General features: G+C 40.1%; 1 protein-coding gene across 5 annotated transcripts in view; it reads right to left on the reverse strand.

Moving 5' to 3' along the window:
• Window positions 1-1,180: 1,180 nt before the first annotated feature.
• Window positions 1,181-17,581, reverse strand: part of SMPX (small muscle protein X-linked) — a 41,290-nt gene continuing 24,889 nt past the window's right edge. For all 5 annotated transcript variants that reach the window (XM_061364603.1, XM_061364601.1, XM_061364602.1 and 2 more), the window contains exon 5: window positions 1,181-2,272. The gene's annotated coding sequence lies outside the window, so the exon portion shown is untranslated. The remainder of the gene's footprint in view (window positions 2,273-17,581) is intronic.

The raw sequence follows: 17,581 nt of genomic DNA on the forward strand, positions 1-17,581 counted from the left end.
GACTGCAATTTCTTAGGGCTTCTTTCACTGGTCTGTGTACTCCCTACAGTCATACCCTTTCATAAGACTTAGATGAAAAGTAACATCAATAGCACATGATGGTTCATACCAGTTGTTAACAGTTTGCCTACTGAGAAACAGGGAGCCTTCATATTCTCTTTTTTTCTAGCACTTAGTTGCTAATTTTGTGCTTTCATAAGCATTCCTTGTAGTGCTAAGACCTAACTGAGTGTCCTTACTAATCCCCATGCCCTATAGCCGTTAGCCTCAAGGTGTTTCAAAATTATATGTATTTTGAAATTTTATTTAAAATAAAAATGAAATTTATAAAAAAAAAAATATTCTTTGCCTCTGTGTAGCTCATCCCCACAGTTAGGATGCTTTGGTGACTATTGGTTGCACCCTTCCATTTGGGAGCAAGAAGGTGAAATCTGGCAAAAGCAGTATGCTTCTGGGTCAGGGATGCTTTTTTACTTTCACTTACACATTCAGATATGGTGACTGGGAACTGGCCCCAGCTCTCCCCATCAGCCAGAATTTCCACTATGAAGTTTCCTAATTGTGAAAGCAGGGGAAAAATGTGGCTTTACCTTTCCACGGTTCTCTGGAATTAGTATTTTTAAAGTGAGTAAAGAATAATAAAAGCTGAGGCCCTGACTCATCTCACCTTCAACATGCTTTATGTTCAAGGGATTGCATGTTTTCTCCTTGGCTTATCACTTCCATACTGGCAGGAACAATGCAGTCCAATATCAGTGACTGGTAATCCAGTGTCGAGGAAAATTGTTCATTTTTGATTGAATAGACACATTAATCTTATCAGTATGTAAATGTAAGGTGGTCCTGATGCTTTCTCTCTCTTGACACTTCCATTTCAACCTGTCTGTCTTTTGGGGATGTTTGCCTTCAAGGAATGCCATAAGGGAAATCAGCCATGAGCATGTAAGGATGAAGCAGGATATTAAGCAATGTTGGTATTGCATATTGAAAGTACAAAATATAAGAATGTATTTTTAATTGAGCTGCAGTGACTAGAGCTCTTTTCTAATTTCCTGTACAAAGCAATGCAAATATATGTAATAATTTAAAATACAAAAATAGTCAGCAAGCTTTTGTCTTGTCTGATGAAGCAAACAAGAATTAAACAGATGTCATTGTTAATAATTTTCAACTTGAAAACTGTTTTCTAAGCAGAATAATTATCTTTATTTTAATTGAATAAACAAGAACCAGGCAGAGAGTTTCAGAGCATGTAGAATAGTTTCAATCAGCAGTAGAGTATTATTACAAAACAATTCTTCTTATCCCTTCACAGTAAATAACACAAGAGAGACCAAGGAGACACAGAGTATTAAATTTCTCTAACAGTAAGATATCATTTCCAAAAATAGAATATGCAATGAACAGTCTTCATTTATGTACAGTGCATATAAAACAAGTGTCAGAGATTAATCACTGTATGTATGAGTTGCTGTGATCATACATGATTTTCTGCCCAGCTTCAGTATTTCAATGTCCCCTTTTTATACGGGATTTTGAAGATAGTCAACCTTAAACCTATATTCAGGAACATGTTCCATCAGGGCTGGATGACCTGTTTATTTGAGTAAAGGTTGCAGGTTTTCTGTCAACTAGCTCACATATTGTATTTTCATTGTAAAAGTAAAGGTGATGCATAAATGTCAAAACACCACTGCATTGTAGATGTTTAAGAAAAAGAAATACTTTGTCTCTACAACAAAAGAAGAATTCAGCTAAACTCAGCAGAAAGACCATCCCTTTTAATATTTTCATTTCCTTTATTACCAGATGCATGATTCCTGTCCTATAACCAGGAGTACACAGCAGGAAATTAGATGTTACATTCCTCGTTTATTCTGCATTTTGTCAAACAATTTTAAAACTCTTTTGTCCATACTGATTTTTTTTAATGAAGAAAAGAAACCTGATTAATTGCAAATAAAGACTTTATAATTTTTTAAACAGTTATTCTACTTTTGCTCAAACTTCAAATCACACTATTCCACATTCTCAAGTCAAAATCATTCCTGAATTATACACATATTCATTGCTAGTTGCTGTGTTCTGTTTTATTTCAGCACAACTTTCCTAAGTTAAACAAAATGGACAAGAATGTGTGGATACACATGTACAAAGAAGATGCTTCCTATGGGGTACTTCAGAGTTAGGAAGTTCATAGTCTTTATACAAATATAGAAAATATTTCAAATTCTCTCCATTCACTGAATCCATTCCGTTTCTCTTGTCAGACCTGTGTGACAAATACAAGACCAGAAATTAATCATTTATCAGTGCACTCGCAGGTATTTTCAGAGCATGCGGAAAAGTACCTGTAAATTTGGGAAGGGGAGAGTATATTCCCCACACCTGCAATTTTCTGCTTTCAGTGAGTGTACTTGTTTGCAATACAGAGTGGGTGTGAAACAAATCTTTTTGATCTAATAGCTTTTTCCACCTACACTTCAAATCTGTGACTGATGAAACTTCATGACTGATAAGAGCTCAGGCCTCTAAAGCCTGGAGATTTGCCTTCAGTACCAGGTAGCTGTGATGGGGTTGGAGGGCTGCACTTAGGGGGCTCCTAGACTGCACCTGAACTTTGGTGAGCAGGGTCCAGCCCTACACAGACCCTGGGACTCTTACCCAGAAAAGCCCTGGCACTGCTTCAGCAGGCACAAACAGGAAATTCTGACACATCACACAGCAGCATGTCCATGCTGCGGGTAGTAGGGATGCATCAGTTGTATAAAAATAGTATTTTACTTTACCAGTAAATACTATTTACTGGTATATTCATACACAATAAATATATGCATACATTTATTATTGGTTTGGGGTTTTTTGTTTTTGTTTTTTTTTTTCCAGCTGCTTTGAATATCATCTTCTTTTACTTTCTCTGTTCTGCCTTTAGTGAGTCTCCTTCTTTGTTTCCTGTCCAAACTTAACAGTCCCAGGGATTTTCAGCCTCTCTTCTTTTGGTAGCATGTCTGTTCCTGTAACCATTTTGTCCATTCCTCCCATATTTCTGCTTTAATTTTCAGGACTCACTAGCACTGAAGACAGTATTCTAGACACTGTAGCATAATATTTTCTGTGTTGTTTGTATAAATCCCACTGGAGTTAACTTATTTACTTACATAAAGTAAGGGGGGAGGAAGTGGCAATTAGCTGCTTTCTGAGGAATGATAACCAGTTTTGATTGACCTGCCTACAGAGACTCTTTCCTGCATAGTCACAGTTAATTTGAAGCCCAGCATAGGGTCTATTCCTCTTCTCTTTGACATTAGGAGGTATTGGTAGTTGCTGTTGGTATCGGTGGTTCCAGACAGCTCAATACCGAGGAAAACAGGTTTTGCAATTAACTTTCAAAAGCTCAAGACACTAACTTTCTCAGTATATACATTTCACCAGCTAAGATGTAAGTATTTGAGGTGGAGAAACAGCTCTATTTTTGGTAAATTTTATTGAACTCACGAACCTTTAACAAATGTTTAAGAAGTCGAGAAAAAGCACAGAACAGAGAAAAAAATGGCAACCTATATGTCACTATATGCTACATAAAGTGAGTTTTCGCTTTGTTTATGAATGTGTAGGCTGTATGCATTGGAACAAATAGTGGAGGGACATTCAAAAGGCTGGAATTGCTTAGCATTCACTTCCCTGGTGAAAAGAAGTGCTATTAAGAGAAAGCTTGCATGGCTTACACTAACTGCTTGGAAGTGTTGGTGTTTCGAATAAAGAAATCAAAATTTAATTAACTTGACCCAAAATAAAGTGAGGGGGTGTCATTGTCCACATGGAAGAGATCATAAACCACACACAGACCTACTAACACGCGCTGTGACCATTAACAATCAAAAACCACAATTGTCTCATAGCCTGATTCAGTAAGACGATGTACTGTTCTGTTTCAGCTGAAACTTCCTCCCAGTCAGGTAAGTTTAGGTACTTACCTTTCTGATCTCAAAACCAAAATCCAACTTTAAGGCAGTATGTGATAGGTCCCCAGGATACTCATGCATGTGTAATCCTGTTGTATATAATTACTGCCTGCCTACACACGCTCCCTGTGTGTTCCAGTCAAGTATTCTCCTTTTGCGTTCAGACTGTTCTGTTCCTGTTCCTGAATATCACAAGGTGACTGTTTTCTGTTGGTGGGTGGATGAAACATTGCTGGCTGTGATTAAACTTGAGCACCTAAGCCTGGGATCAAGAGAGAGAAAGTGCAGAGCGCAGCAAGCACATCTCAGCTTAATGTGGTCCTCGGTGTCACGAGTGTTTTCTGATCTGTCTGCTGAAAGAGGCCAACATGATGTTCTGCCTCCAAATGCATCATAAGCAGGTTTGTGGTGTGAAGGACAGCTGTAATTTAGCATTCTGGGGTTTAGGACTACGTGATATTTTTTACGTCTTTCTAGCAGGTTCAGTGTCTTAGACAGTAAGGCTGTGTTTTCTGCTGTTGTCATCCTGGAGGAGGCATCTGCCCTGCTTGGTAGCTCCATGCTTATCTTCTCTAACTAGTTTAACCTTTCCTTATTTGCTGAGCTCCAATACCAGCCTTCCTGTGCTACGCACAACAAGCTCCCAAGGATCTTGCTGATAAGGGTAGAAAGAAGACAGAGCCAGACTTTCCTCACTGGTGCCCAGTGACAGGAAAGAGACAACAGGCAGGAATTGCAATACACAGAATTTAAACAAAAAAAAAAACAATTTTTTTTTTTTACTGTCAGGGTGACAAAACCCTGGCACAGGTTGCCCAGAGAGACTGTGGAGTCTCCATCCTTGGAGATAATCAAAATCTAGCTGGACATGGCCCTGAGCAGTGACCCTGTCCTGAGCAGTGTTTCGGATTGGGCAGTCTCCAGAGGTGCTCTCAAGCTTCATCTAGTCTGTGAGTCTGGGAAGAGACTGTCCCAGGAAAGCTGCCCTGCACCTATGAAGGCCAGGGTGGATTCGCGGTCCAGGTGCAAGGTCCCTGCCTGCCCCTGCTTTGCTGTGGGACTGTCAATAGGTTTACAAACTAAAGCAACAATGTGTTATATACTGTGTTACTGTGTGGCTAATAATCCCAGTAATTTGGCTGCTGGGATTACTTTGAGCCACATGCTCCCTTTCCTCAAGCAGCCCTTTGTCTTCTTTTCGTTTCCTCATAGATCCCAGACCTTCAACATCCAGCTCCCCCTGAAATCAATATTAACATCACTTAACACCTTTACCACCTCAGGGCTGAAAGGTCGCAACTGGCATCACATCCCATCTACCTGAGCAAGCAACTCTTTTCTTCCTCCTACCATGGCACAGGACTCTCACTAGACAGCTGACCCACCAAAGGGTGTGGTGTCTCCAGTTTTCCCAGTCTGGAGAGAACTGTGCTGTCTCACAACTGAAACATGGCAGCTTTACTCAAAGGAAAGCCAGTCTTTCAGAAGGCTATGCACCTACAAGACTAGTTAATTGGAAGGATGAGCAAAAAATATAGTAAAGTGCCCAAGAACCCTGCCATTTGCCATCCAAACACAGGAGCAAACAAATTGCCATTATGATAAACCTTGCCTCAGTGCTCAGATGTAGAGGAAAATCAAGCCTCCTCTTCTCCAATTTTGTATAAAGCACACTGTTTGCAAGCAGTGCTGTTTTAACACCTTCTAATGATACTATCTTTATCTCAGGTCTAGTCTCTGCTCTCTGGTTGCTTATAATTGCTACCTGAACTTCCTCGGCAATCAGCAGACCCTCTATTATCTACCCTTGATGCTCCAGTCCACTCAGACCTCCCCCTGGCCAGCTCCAATTCTCTCTCTCTCAGCTCCTAAAGGCACATTATTTTTAGAGCTCAAACTCCTCCAGAGATCAATGGGAGTCAGTAAACTCAAAAATAGGTTGCTTATGGTACATTAATAATCCTCACAGTTATGTTCCCTGGTTATTCTTTCAGCTGCTGCAGCTTATCTGCCAGAGCCTCCCCTGCCACTCCAATCAGCCTTACTATACTGAACACTCTGCTGTTTTAAAGAAAACAGAAGAAGATGTACTTGACAGCAAATGCTCCAGTGTTGTCCTGGTTAAGGATGGACAGCAGTACATGCTTAGGAGATTTTTTGTATCACAGAATTAGAGAGTTTCTCAGCCCTCAGGACTTTCTTCCTTCTCTGTCTGAGAATCCACAAGGCTGTGATTGAAGTTGGTCTGATGCCAGTGTTGGCATTTCTTATGGGACAAGAAAAATTGGGTCCCTGCATTTTCTAAATACAGTGAAAAGCAGTGGCTATTTTAATGTAAAAAATTATTTAATTTATGTGCTCTTCAACATAGATGCAACTCCAAAAATAAACCTAAATAATGAATTGCAAAATCTCACCTTTTTTCTTCTTCAAAATGACAGTTTTTATTGTTGCATCTCCCTTTTATTCCCCTTGAAAATATGCCCAAACCTGTTAGCAGGAAGCAGATAGAAGATTTACCCTATAAAAAGCACCAGTAATTCCAACTGTCAGTATTTTCTGTTCTTATACAGCATGTTAGCTGAAAGAAGATGAAATCTGAAATGAATCCAGATTTTGGCTGCATCTCCATATATGTAATAAAATTACCACATTAAGTGCTAATATTATATAATTAAGGACCATGCATGAACCACCTAGCATGAGGGCTAAATAAAATTTGTCTTTATTTGACCAGTTTCCAGCGTTACATATTTAACCCTAAGATTCTGTTAAGGCAGCCTGTTTTATAAGAAGTAACTTTACAAAGGAGAGAACAGACATATCCTATTAGCACTTCATAGAAAATCAGTGATTATAGCAAGTGCACTGAGGTTCTGTAAATGCCTCCCACTCAACAAGCTTCCAAAGGGAACGACCACATGATGTTTACTCCTCACCAGAACCCATTTATAGATCTCTTACTCACCAGTATCACAGTTATACTGCAACATTTAAGAAAAGGCAGCAAGAAGAACTGTATTTGGGAGTGGACAGGGGGGTTACAGTTAGACAACTGGGTCTTTTCTTTACAATACTATCTAACCAAGCTGCAAAGCATGATTTAAGTCATGCAAACTCTGAAGATTATAATCAGCTGAAAGCATTCCTTATATACTGTGGGCAGTACACATGGACAAAAGAGGAAATTTGCTTGGAGAAAATTTTGCACTGATTGCAAAAGATCGATAAAAAGGGTCAAAAAATATCTCTTCAAAAGTGCAAGTGGGAAACGAAGGTAATGACTTCCTAAGGAGTTAGGAGACCCAAGCGAAAGTTTTTGTTCCCACAACTTTTAAATTACATCTGTTCATTCCTAGCAAATAGCACCCTGGGACTGAAAAGGGTATCAGTTTCAGTAAGGAAAGAAGGGGACAGAGGTCATGAACTTTTGTTAGTCTGGAGCAGAATGACCCTAGAATTACAAACACAGTGATCTTTGGAAGTAAAAACGTAGGAAAAAGGTAAATCCAAGGACATGCCGTCTTTGATTGCTTTTATCTTTTGACTCCCTAATTCTACACATCTGGTAAAAGCCTTGTCCTTTCTGAGACAGTAACCTGAAGTGCCAAGGGATCTGCTTTAATTTGTCTGCCCTCACTTCCCTTCAGTGGGCATCACATTTTCTGTGCAACTACTTTAATATTTATATCGTATTGGAATCGCTATCCCCACAGATGGCAGAAGAAATAGTAGGAAGTCAAATGTGCTCTAGGTTAACATATTAATACCATGATGGGATGGCAGAGAGAGGTGTTAGGTTGTGAAGGGGAGTTCATCCTTTGACTCTCTCAGTGCTAGCTGTTTGACCAACTGAAAAAGCCTACTTTAAATTAAACTATGCTTTCTTGCATGCTTTTCTGTAAATTATTTCAACACATTTGCTATGTTTCTGTCAGGATAATAATAGCAACTCTCGTATATCTAGGCATCTCTCATATATTTTTTAACATATATTCACTTTCATCTATATTTTCTGGGCATTGTCTTAGGCAGCCTGCTGTAGGCTGTCCTACTGGAGCAGAAGGGTTGGACTGCACGAGCATCAGAGGTTCCTTCTAACCTCAACCAGTCTGTGATTACATGAAATACTGGAAAGATTTATCTTTTGGGGTTTTTTTGGTTTTTTTGTTTGTTTTTTTTCACTTTTCCCATAGTCAATTGAAATATGTAGGGAAGCAGCAAAAACAGGTTCACGTTGTGCATACATGTACAAACAATTTTTGAGCAAACAAGGTCAGAACTTTTCTTCATTATATTTGTCTGACAAAGATTGTTAGACAAGAAAAAAGAATGTCTTTTCCACTGAAATACAAAAAAATAATCATGATAATGAACTTTGCTTGTCTCCACCATGAAGAAATTACTGAAAGCCATATGCTCACTTTGCCATACATATGTTATTCCTCAAATTAATCTACATTTGTCTTCAGACAGTATGACATAGGGACAATTTTTGACCCTTTGCACTATTTGTGGTTCAGCAGCATGCACACAAGGCAGCTACAGTTGAGTACTGTGTAACAGGATGTCTAGTCGAGTGCAAAAGACCTTTCTATTTAAGACAAAAAAACAGTGGAGTGAAAACATTTCTCATGTTACACTGTCGTGAAAATTTCTTGTTAGCTACACTGACACAAAGCTTTGTCAGCAAAGGAACTTGCAAAAGAGAGACAATTTAGCCCAGTGGCTCTTAAGTGACAGCTATCGAGTGGAGGTCTTTCAGATCAATATGTTATGGCTGCAAATTTATGTCCTGCCAAACAAAGAACAAATCTGTGGCATTTTTGAAAGGTATAAATTGGATACTTAGCCAAAATAACACAATTAAGAAGAACGGTGTTGCACTGACCTAATAGCTGCCATAACAGTTAAAGTGGTAAAAAAAACAAGATTAGATATCAGTATGTGCCTGAAACTCTGTGGAGGATATCTGGCTCAGTGCAGCAGGATTAAACTGTGCATGGTTGCTAGGTTTTTCTCTTAGTCATTTGGAGATTGCAACTACTTGAGCACAGCAGCTGATTTATGCAAGTTGTTCCCAGAGAGTCAATAAGCATGAACAAGAGAACACACGAACAAATCATCACATGAATATTGTTTATGGTGAGGCTTGTGCATGGACTCATGGTTGAAGCCAGCTGAAGAATCAGCTTGGCTTCTTTGCATTCTATACATCAGATATTTTTTAACTTTCTAAAGCAATGACTAAGTATTGTGTAAACACAGAATTCAATCAGTTACCTGAAGGCCCAATATTTCACATTAGTTGTCATTGGACTGACCACATAACAACAGTAAAATCTGATGATTCAGATGGTTCAGCTGGTCTCTAGGACAACTGTTAATCCAAAAATAAAAATTCCATTCAAAATTTTTCAGGCAAGAGACTCGTTTTTCACTTATCCAGCTGCAGGCATCTTCTCATCTTGAGAAGACAACAGTGCAGCTGGCTCACTCAAGGTAAGTCTTGAAGTTCTTCTCAGGTTAGGTTGGTTTTCTTTCCTCAAAACTCCTCTCCTGTCATGGACCAAAGAGCCAAGCAGTGGTGGCAGTTCTCAGAGGACTCTAGCCATATATTGCAGGGTCCTACACTTGGAAACCTGTGGAAGTCCTACTTCCATCTAGGGACTTCAGAGCTCTGACTTCTAAGGAGAAGCTCTGAAACCCCTAGAAATTCTGTACTGACCCTGGGTTCTGTTATCTCCAAGCTTCCAGCTGTGGATTTGCAGTAAGGGGTCAGGCAGCTCTGCAAATCTTAGGTGGAGCTGGAGCCCTTAGAGGTCCCAGGCTCCATGTCCAAAGTGAGGAAAATGTAATTACAAAAATCCTATGCAAACTGATAGGCTTTCTGTTATCACTATTACTATTGCTGCTGTGACTTTTTCTGGAGCTACCCTTAAAGGTTTCGCTCCATAGTTTACATGTCTTAAAGAAGAGTGATTGTAACACGTTTACCTCACATTAAATTCAAGTTTTCATTTCAATTTTCTGCTTTTCATCAATATTTTCCCTCCAATTTCTTATAACCTAAAGTGTCACCCTTATGAAATGGTTTTGCAGACCCGTCTTCAGTTGCTTGGGGAGTGTATGAGGCCATTTGTGATTTGCAATGGGTAGCAAAGATTGAGCAGTACACACCAAATTAAAGTTGTTGATGCAGTGGTTCTACTTCTGTTAATGTGAACTATTATGTGGTACTTACTACCTCCTAAATTACTATCTTCTGAAGGGTGAAAAAAAGGTTTTCCTCTGTAGTACTTGACTAAGCCCTGCTAAGCTCTTGCAGGTGTGTGCCTAAAATTACTATTATTTTCAATTATTATTCAATACAGGGGAAAAATTACTCTCGGGATTCGTGTTAAGCTATTCTCATTCACCTATACCACGTCTGCTTTAAAAAGCAATTGATTCCCAGTGCAGGCATCACTCAAGGGCTTGGTCCCCCTTTTAAAGTGTCAACCTGATCATATTAGCAAGTATACCCAAATAATCTGTGAATGAAGCCAGATGACTTAAGAGTTTAAGTAGTAAAAATTTTAAGGCACTGAGATTAGAAAGGGATTTATGGGACATTTTAGTTTTATTTCATTTTTATTCTCCATAATAGCAGCTCAGATTCTCAAGACAAAGGCTAACAGAGACAGTGAAACTTCAGGAATTATTGTCACGGCAAATTCATCAGTAAAGAAGCCAAGGCCTAAAAGCTGATCCTGCAAAGTGCGTATTACCTCCTTCAAGGTGTTACAAATCCTATTGATTTCTCCTATAAGAACTGAAGCCACTTAGCAGCTTGAAGGCACAGGGCAAAAAACTGCCAGTAGAAATGCACCTGGGGGGTGGTGTGCTGTGAAAATGAAAAAGGTGTTGATAAGTCCTCTTATGGACTGGTAATTGTGATGTGTACAGGACAAAGATATGTACAGAAGTGGCTAGGGTAAGCTCTATTAGAAATAAAATGATTGCTAGAATATTCAGTACAGAAAAAGGCAGCAATAAACATGAGCTACTAAAAGATGAAGTCCAAAAGAGCTGTGACATTTAAAACCATGGGACATCTTTGTTGCGCTGAGAGTGATGAATGCTCTGTAAGGAGGCACTCATTGATGCAATATGAAATGCACCTCCTGAGAGTTAATTGCATGGCTAGGGCTTCTCAACCAGGATGTGTCTCTGAAAGCAACATTTCCAGCTAGCAGAAAATGCATATGGTGGTGAGTGTTCTTCCTGCAGAGGTTCCCTACAGTCAGTGCTCGGTAGCCCACCACAGAGGTAACTTGGGGGAGGAACGCTTCACAGGTGTCTGCAGCAAAAGTACAAGAGGCAAGAACACAATGACTGGTATTGCACTGTGTAACATGGGTTAAACACAATCAAATGATTGTAAAGATAAAAAACTAGAATTCCTGGATTATTTCAGAAGTGATTTATGAGTGTGGGGGCCACATCCTTCGGTTGGATCACAAGCTAACCACAAGCACTACAGCTCTGAAAAGCCAAACCCTCTCCTGTCCCACATAAGGCAGGCAACACAAGCAGAGGGACCAAAGGCATTTTGCACTTCTTAAATCCTTGATGCCTGCTTCTGTGGTAGTCCCATTCCCTCCCTGGAAGGTTCATCCCACCAGCCTTATGTGTGCCTTGTCCAGGCACTCAGCTCAGAGCTACCTACAGGCAGCTGCAAGGGCCAAACACCACTAGGAACAGTGCCCAGCAGCCAAGGAGGATCTCACAAGTGTGGTATCTCACAGCCTTGTAAATCCCCAGCCAGTAGCTTGGACTATAAAATTCTGTGCCAATCTAAATGGACTCTGTCTGCACCAGACCCATAGCATCAAGGGTTTAAAGCCACCGAACAACAGCTGCTGGTTAGACTCAGCATCATAGAATGGTTTGGGTTGGAAGGACCTAAAAGACCATCTAGTTCCAATCCCCCTGCCATGGGGAGAGTTACCTTCCACTAAACCAGGTTGCTCAAAGCCCCATGCAACCTGGCCTTGAACACTGCCAGGGATGGGGCAGTCACAGCTTCTCTGGGCAACCTGCTCCTGGGCACTATTTCAACTTAGAAATGTTATTTGTTTCTTGGGGTGGAAAGGAAGCTGGAAATCTAGCAAAACAAAGCTTCTCACAAAAAGTGCCTGATTTAGTTTAAAAATTCTGATTCTTTCTCATAAAATTGGAAATCCCCAAGTGTTCTGTGACTTTCTGTGAAAATTCAGGTCACACAGGTTTTGTTTTTTCTAGAAAAATAGTTGAACTTGGCAGGCTGAAATTTGAAGAAAGGTGACTTTATTTTTGCTGACATTTTAATGGTAGGGTAAAGACTTTCTCAGTTGAATCTTTCCAGCAGACTTCTTGTAGTCCCTCAAACAGGGCTATAAAAGCCTTTGTAGGTGTGGGCTATCACCCTCAAGATCAGGCTGCCTCATGCCATATGAACACATAACTGTGCTACATAATTACATGGTGAACAATGATTTTCAAGTAAGTTGTTTTACTGCACAAAAGGGATTCTGGAGGAAGTCACTTGCCTCAGATTTCTTTTACACTGGCACTTCATTTGGTGCTACCCCTACAATAAAATATTAAAGCTTTACTCTAAATTATGTAAAACCTTTCTCACAAATCTGAATGCAACATGCCATACAGCAAAATGTTGCTGCTGGAAAGGTTCTCTGATTTCACACCTGAATCCTCGTGTCTTTTGTTATTGGCATGCTGGCTGACACTTAGTACTCCTGATAAGCTGGTATTTTCTCCTGAGACGCATGCCCAGTGGTAAACAAAACTGCTTGGTATCTGCATGGTTTTCACATACAGAGAAGGGTTAAAAAGATATTTCTATTTTTCAAACCAAAAATTGTAATCAAGAGATTCTGAATTTTTGTTTTGCAGGAGATGTCAGAGCTGCAGGGGCAAAGGCTGTGGGAAGTGAAATACCTGGCACACTGCTGATTCCTATGCAGGCCACAAGTAGGTGCCCTCACTAATGACATTTCTAAAGTGCCATTGGTTTTTGTCACCTACTGACATTTGTGGAGTCAATGGCTTTTTGCTTTTCAAAAAAAGTTGAGAAACTGAATGATAAAAGGCACATATTTAAACAACACTCAGTTGATAAATGTCACATAAGCATCAGTTAGTTAAGACTGAATGCATAAGCTAATAGTGGCTATTAATCTTCAAAACTTAAGATACATTCACTCTAAATTATGTATAAAATTTTATTTTCCCTATACGTAAAGTGAGACAGGTTACTTCAGAGACATACAATCATAGAATGGTTTGGGTTAGAAGGAACCTTAAAGGTCACCTAGCTCCAACCACCCTGCCAAGGGCAGGGACACTTTCCACTAGACCAGACTGCTCAAAGCCCCATCCAACCTGGCCTTGAACATTGCCAGGGATGGGGCATCTACAGCTTTCATGGGTAACCTGTGCCAGTGTCTCACCACCCCCACAATAAAGAATTTATTCCTAATATCTAATCCAAATCTAACCTCTTTCAGTTTAAAGCCATTACCCTTTGTATATCATAGTTTTCAGCTAACACAATCTAAGGCAGGCTGTACAGTATGTTAATTCACCTGCATTGCCAAATGCATAAACACTCAACTTTAGCTCCCATACTGCCTGATTTTTCAGTTCCCTCCAGACTTTAACACTGTCTGAATATTTTAATTTCATTATTGTTCACAATTCACATATCCTCCAGGATGATAGCTCTGCCATTCATTTTTCTTTGCAAATACTCTCCTTCTCTTATGAAACTTTAATGTTTGGGGGGAAAAGTCTAAGCATTAGGTGTTAACTGTCTAGACTTTCAAAGGCCATGTGTTCAAACCTTGGCAAGGCACACTTCATCTTTCATTTGTCCCTGAAGAAAATGTATATTTCGTGCTGATTTTAGAAAGGAATATGTCAAAAAATGTTTTATAAAACAAAGTCCAATCACATGTGTCCTGAAGGTAATTGAATTTTGGTGCCATTTGTACATACCTAACTAGGGATTAAAGCTATATATATTTATATCATGACTGTTTATGAATTTTAAATTCCAGGGCAATGAAACTAGAAACAAACAGCATCTTAGTGTACTGCAAACACAATCTTTCTTCCTTCAGTGAAGCGAAAGGGGAAAATGACAAGAGAATTATTGGGTTGAATAATTATGAGAGAAAAAGATGAATTTGCTTGATTTGTTGTTTGAGAGTTGGCACAGGCTGAAGCTGCTGAAGTTTATTTAAAATGCAGTGAGCTTTTGTACCTTAGAGAATGCCAAGAGTCAGACTGGTCCAACATTTTCTGATGGAACATTGCTCCACTTGGAAAGGTTTATGCTTTGAAAGTGGAAACATTTTGCTTTCAGCAATTCTCCTGATGCAACATGGAACACTGAATATGACTCATCTGGCCAGTTTCTTATCAGCTCCCACGCTGGCTCCCCGGCAGCCTGCCAAGGGGCTGGCGCAGCTTTTCGACAGGGGCTTTGAAGGGCCGACAACTTCAGGTCTGCCAGACTTGGAAACCCTAAATCCTGCTCAACATTCCTAATGTCCACAAGTTGCCTCAGACAGTCAGTTTCTCAAATTGGTGCAGAAATATTCTATTTTTTAAACTCCAGACAGTATGGTTTAACCCCAGCTATTCCTGCACCACTGTTGTCCAGCTGAGGGCAGGGCCCAGCTCTGCAGTATAACATGAAACTGGCATGTCCAAACTGGCTCCTTAGCCTCCACTTCATCTCAGTATCCTGATGCACTTATCTGCACCTTCATTCAGGTGCGCGGTGCCAAACACTTTAATACTGCCCTTCCAGATTCATTTTGATAACTCCAAGCCCTAAAACTTATATTGTATGCCTGATCTCCCCCATACTTGAAGGCTGGACCTTCAAGTTAATAAGTTAATAAATAAATAAATAAATAAACCCAAATATATTTTCTAGTAATTTCATTTCCTTCTTGGCAATTTGATGAGGGTTCACTTCTCTCCATTTTTCTCTGCCACTACAAGGTCTCTGTGAACATGCCACAATGAATGGGTCAGAAGCCAAGCCCCATGCAGGTGCTAAGCAGCACTCACACATGTAATAATACTAGAAAAACCCTATCCAGTCCAAAGTGATCTCTAGTACACAATAATATACAATTCATGACACAACAACTTTGAGACAAAGAGAGGGATAAGGAAATGGCAATTCAGTTATATTGGGTGTAATAATTCACAGACTTACAATAGGAGCTGCTTGGCTGCTAACACACAGCAATGACCATTATTTTTATGCAACAGACTTCCTGAGCCACCTCCAGACAGTATTTTGAAAGCATTTAGCTGGTTAAACATGCAACCCCCCTAGGAGTTAGGCACTTAACATGTTTTGGGGAAGCCATAAAGTACCTATGTCCAGCTTTACAGAGCCTGAAGTATTTTAGAAGCCTGCCCTCTAGTTTCCCTTAAGAGTTACTGTCCCAATGCAGCATTTACGTAAATGTTTTGACTGTGATTTACCTCACTGTAACAATTATTTTCCTTTTTTTTTCACTAAATAAATTCCTAAACCTATGCCTCCCAAAACCCTACCAACAACCCCCAGTAAAACGAAACTAGTTTCAGCGTTAACCCTTTGGGGAATATTCTGTAATAGAATCATGATGTAACAAGATTGAGTCAAAGCACAGTTTCATTTGAAAAATAATGCTTTTGAAAAAAAAAACAACCTGAACGAATTACAAACTCAGTGAGCATAAGAAGAGAAATGACTGTTAGAAAAATGTCTTTTGCATGTTAACACTTCACATGGCTGAGGAAGCTGCAGAGTGCACTGTTCCTTTACATCACTCTTGAGAAGAGGGTGGGGGAAGTGAAAAAGCACATTTCTTTGGTAGCCAGGGAAACCCAGAAGGGTGGCACCATAAACTACCTGCTTCTGCTATTCCAGAAAAAGGGAAAAAATAGAGTGGTTTAACTTACACAGATCCTCTCTGTATAGGGGGAGGTGATACCCTGATTTCTTTGCTGGTAAAGACAAAAAGCTTCTCGGCACTAACCTAAGAAATCCTTGCTCGTCCCACAAACACTCCTCCACTGCCGCCTGCTGCGCACACTCTTCAAGATTAAACTGCAATTAAAGTTACAGAGTCATCCTGCTTTGCTTCACAAGCCGCCTAGAGCTAAATTTCAGTGAGGCCTTTGCCAGCATCTCAGGTTTGTGTGGAAGTCTCAGAAAAGGGACGTGGCTCTGCTGTAATTTCAGCTCTTTCAGAATTTGGGGTGGTTTCACTGGCACTGAGGCAGTGTGAAGCTTGGCAAGGCAAGCAGCACTGTTCCATGCTGTTCTTCAACCACAAGAGAAGATGTGCCCAGAGATCCCAGTCAGCCAAGGCGGTGTTTAGTGGCATCTGGGTTATTTCTCCTCAGCTGAGAGGCTGCTGTGGAGCTACGTGGTTCATCACTTTAGTACAGCTGCGCTGCAGGAACAAGGATGGGGAGTGGGGGGGTCACGGGGCTGGGGGAAGCCATGCTGGCTCTCCTGAAGCAATACTCATCCCTAAGCTCCCTCAGTTTGAATTTTTTGCTTTTAATGCCGTAGCAGCAAGCTCTGTGATCTTGGAGACACTGAGAAGGGGCTCCTTTCCAACCAAGAAAATAGAAATCTCAGCTGTCTCTATTTGGGCAGTGATATTCAATTTATTCATCATGAATTCTTCCTCTTCCGCCACCTTACCCAAGCTGTATTGCAAGTAACCCACATTTGACTCTCTATGCTAGTTACAGTTTCTAAAAATGCTACTTTCTCCTGGTCATATGGTTTCTTCTCCACAGAATTCATAATATATGAGTGAGTGTTGTTCTGTATAAATATAGTGTACATCTGATATGCCTACAGATAATATCATAGCACGATTGAACTGTGATTAATCATGGTACTACTATTCATCCACCTGTTTTCTTTCAATATAAATCTGGCATGTGCAACAACAAGCGAGGGCCTGAGACAACAGTCACATCTCTGCAAAGGTACTTAAGAAGAAATTGAAGTTGGTTCCAGTTTTCTTTTCAAAATATTCAAATCAAGACAGAGAGATCTCTGTGCACTTTGCAAATACTTTTTATGAAATGTTTAGCACTTCACAAGTCAAAATACAGTGAAAAAATACTGCAAATGGGAGGAAAAGGAAGCATGGTAAGAAAGTGATTGCTAACTGTCAAAACCCAGCATAGTCTTCCCCTTACCCACATTCTCTGCAGCCTCTTCTGAGTATTTTACACTCTTTTCCTGGATTATGTGGCCTCCTTGCCATGAAAAAGCAGGAGGTCTTAACCAGCTCGGGAAAGTTGATAGCCATCTTGTACATAAACCAGAGGATCCTCTTCAGAGGTGGGTAAGCATGAAGGCAAGATATCATACCCAGGCTGCTAATTTAATTTGACATGTATCTGACTGCATTAGAAATCTGTATATTCTGACATCTAGTTCATGCAGGACTTGCTTAATTCCTCACATTATCTTGCTTTTTAAAGCTACTGCAGGTAGCATAGTAATTGTCTCTTCTTTGGAAAGTTGACTGTAGAGT

Source organism: Neopsephotus bourkii, unplaced genomic scaffold (genome assembly GCF_033783945.1).
Source record: "Neopsephotus bourkii isolate Nb327-2 ecotype Australia unplaced genomic scaffold, CSIRO-AGI_Nbou_v1 NB_1234, whole genome shotgun sequence".
In the NCBI taxonomy this organism is placed as follows: domain Eukaryota; kingdom Metazoa; phylum Chordata; class Aves; order Psittaciformes; family Psittacidae; genus Neopsephotus; species Neopsephotus bourkii.